The sequence below is a fragment of the Phascolarctos cinereus genome, unplaced genomic scaffold (genome assembly GCF_003287225.1).
Source record: "Phascolarctos cinereus isolate Bilbo 61053 unplaced genomic scaffold, phaCin_HiC Scaffold_726;HRSCAF=1367, whole genome shotgun sequence".
NCBI lineage: Eukaryota > Metazoa > Chordata > Mammalia > Diprotodontia > Phascolarctidae > Phascolarctos > Phascolarctos cinereus.
In genome coordinates this window covers 235050075-235053763 of record NW_027556098.1, presented here as the reverse complement: position 1 = coordinate 235053763, position 3689 = coordinate 235050075, and the positions used below count along the sequence as shown (strand labels likewise).

Here is a 3689-nt window from a genome sequence, read left to right as displayed (position 1 = left end):
CTGAAGACGCACTGTAGAACTTTGGGGATGTTTGCTTCCAACATACTTGGACTGCTCATCGCCTTCACCGTTCCAGTTTTTAAATCCTGAGTCAAGCGCCAAAAAAACCCGAAAAACAAATAAAGACATGCCAATCTCATCTCTTTTTTTTTTTGGGCAATTATCATGTCACACCCTTTGACAAAAAAAATTAAAAAAAAAACACAAACAGTCCATTTAGAAGCATTTGCGGTGGACAATGGAAGGCCCAGATTCATCATACTCTTGCTTGCTGATCCACATCTCCTGGAAGGTGGAAAGAGACGCCAGGATGGAGCCTCCAATCCAGACAGAGTATTTACACTCAGGTGGGGCAAAAATCTTGATTTTCATTGTGCTGGGAGCTAGGGCTGTTATCTCCTTCTGCATCCTGTCAGCAATGCCTGGGTACATGGTGGTACCACCAGACAATACGGTATTGGCATACAAATCCTTACGGATGTCAACATCACACTTCATGATTGAGTTGAAGGTAGTTTCATGGATTCCACAGGATTTCATACCTAAGAAAGATGGCTGGAAGAGAGCTTCTGGGCATCAGAACCTCTTGTTGACAATGGTGATAACCTGACCATCGGGAAGCTCATAGCTCTTTTCCAGAGAGGAGCTAGATGCAGCAGTGGCCATCTCCTACTCAAAGTCTAGGGTGACATAACACAGCTTCTCCTTGATGTCACGCACGATTTCCCTCTCAGCTGTGGTAATGAAACTGTACCCTCTCTCAGTCAGGATCTTCATGAGGTAGTCCATCAGATCACAGCCAGCCAGATCCAGATGGAGGATGGCGTGGGGAAGGGCATAACCTTCATAGATGGGCACAGTGTGGGTCACACCATCACCAGAATCCATCACAATACCAGTGATACCACCAGAGGCATACAGGGACAGCACAGCCTGGATGGCAATGTACATAGCTGGGGTGTTGAAGGTCTCTAACATAATCTGAGTCATCTTTTCTGTGTTGGCTTTGGGGTTCAGGGGGGCTTCTGTAAGCAGCACAGGGTGCTCTTCAGGGGCCACACGGAGCTCATTGTAGAAAGTATGGTGCCAGATCTTCTCCATGTCATCCCAGTTGGTGACAATACCATGTTCAGTGGGGTACTTCAAGGTCAGAATACCTCTCTTGCTCTGGGCCTCATCCCCCACATAGCTGTCTTTCTGGCCCATACCCACCATCACACCCTGATGTCTGGGGCGCCCAACAATGGAAGGGAAGACAGCCCTAGGGGCATCATCTCCTGCAAAGCCTGCTTTGCACATTCCAGAACCATTGTCAACAAGGAGAGCAGCAATATCATCATCCATGGCGAACTTTGAAGTGGCAAGTTTAAACCCTTAAGAGAGAGGAGGTGGTGCCGTACCTGGAGGCAGGGCGGAGGCAAGTGCACGCTGGGTGGAAGAGCTCACCTAGATAAATATTGTTGATAGATAGATGCATGGAAGGATTGGTAGAGTAATGTTGAGTATGTAGGTGTGGGGTAACATGTCAACAGAGAAATTTTTATAAGCAATAATTCTGTAGGAAGCCAAGTACTGGGATGTGAAACAATTCAAGGACCTTTCTTTCTTAAGCTTGTTCTCTAGAATGAGAGTACTGAACTCTTATTCAAGTTTTGATGAATGTCTTGATCAAAAAATTGATAAAAACTACATTAAGTAGTGCTAGTAAATGTAGACTTTGCTGGCGCAATTTGCCTCTGAGCATAATCTAAGGGACACGAACCAAAGAGATAAGTACCATAGCCATAACTGAGGCAGGATGACTGAGGCTTTTCCTCTGAATGCTAAAATTAACAGGGCACTGACACTTGCAATCTTTTAGCAGTGTGAGGGGAAAAAAAATCAGTAAATCTCTGGCAGCTACACCCCAAGGGAGTGCTTTCACAGACCCACCCATCACCACCCTCCTTCACTCCTCTCTCTCTGGGTTATAATCTGCCCAGAAGTTGATTGGAAAGGGGATCCCATTCCACCTGAATTGAGAATTAATATCTCAGCACTTCCCTGGTCCACTTTGCAATGCTTGTCCCTGGGGCAAAAATTTCTAGTTACACTTCACATAAGGACATTACTCCTTTCAAACTTCTCTTCCCTATAGATAGAGCTCCTGAAAGAGCTTCCCTATAGAGATGTCCTGAAAATCAAGCCTTATATAATTAATTCTCACAATTCAAGCTTGATTAAACTATATTTGATTTCACTGAATCCATCTATGAATCCAAAAATGAGACTCTCTAAAGAAAAGGATCTCGGTTAACAGAGCATCAATTTAAAGAAGCATAGCAAAGACAAAATAAATCTACTAGTTCTCAACAATTATTTAAAATCAAAGGAGACCCTAGCTGAGCAAAAGAACAAGACCAGCATTCTTCCTTTCTCCTATTCCTCCCCTAAATTTCTTTTGCTTATTTGGTTATTATTTGAGTATTGATTTGTGACACAATGAATAGAGTGCTGGGCCTGGAGTCAGGAAAACTCATCTTCATGAGTTCAAATCTAGCTTCAGACACATATTAGCTGTGTAACCCTGGGCAAATCATCTGTAAAATGGGAGGTGGGGAAGGAAATGGCAAACTACTCTAGTGTCTTTGCCAAGAAAACCTCAAATGGTGTCATGAAGACTCAGACACGAGTGAAAACAACTCAGCAGCAACCACCACAGCAGCAAAAATCTTGATTGTAAGATTATTTCAAGTCTAGAAGTGGCAGTGGTTATAAATGGAACTAAGATTATATATTTAAGCTCAAAAGGAATTCAGAGGCCTCTAAGTCCAACACCACATTTTATAGACAAAGAAACTGGGGTCCAGTAAAGTTAAATGAGCTGCCCTAGGTCACACATGTAGTAAGTAGCAGGGCTGGGATTTGAACCCAGCATCTCAAATTCCTAAGCCAATGTTCCTTCCACTTCACTACACTGCCTCTCTATTGTTTGAAATGTTTTTAGAGACAGAAATAAACCAAAGTAACTAAGCTCTAGAGACCATTTGGAAATGAATTGAACACTCTTGTATTAGATTCTCGGCTTACAAATTTTAAAACTGGTTTTAAAAGATTTGTTACTAATCCTATGGCTTTTAATAATGATTCATATGCAATGTATTTTCCCTTATATTCCACATGTATTAAAAATGTACTCACTGTCATTTGCAAAGGCCACTGATTACTATGTTATTCCCACTTATATTGTTGTCCTGGTTTTGCTTTGTTTACTCTGCATCAATTCATACCAGACTTCCTGTGCTTCTCTTAGTCATTCATTCATTTATCCATCCATTTTTTTTGCAGTTCCATAATATTCCATGATACTCAATGCTATCATTTGTACAGCCATTCACCAACTGATAAGGCAGCCCTCTTATTTCCAGTTTTTGCTATTACAAAAAATTTATGTTAAATAATTTAGACTAGAAAGTGATGCTTCCCTATACAACAGGCCACTTAAATTCTCTTTAATTTGGTCCCCTTAGTTAGCCAGTGTATCGCTAAGCAGCCTTATTTACTGCAATTTAAGTTAGTTTCTATTTGGATTGGTTTAGAAATGACACAGAATCTCAGGTTTGATTTATATATAAGTATACAGTAAAAGTATTTATTATTAAGATGGTAAAATAGGGTTAAGATTAGTAAGTAGAATAGAGTTAGAGTTA

At 41.1% G+C, this 3689-nt stretch overlaps 1 pseudogene; it reads right to left on the bottom strand.

Moving 5' to 3' along the window:
* Positions 1-209: 209 nt before the first annotated feature.
* Positions 210-1427, bottom strand: LOC110220757 (actin, cytoplasmic 1 pseudogene; annotated as a pseudogene).
* Between the last annotated feature and the right edge of the window lie 2262 nt (positions 1428-3689).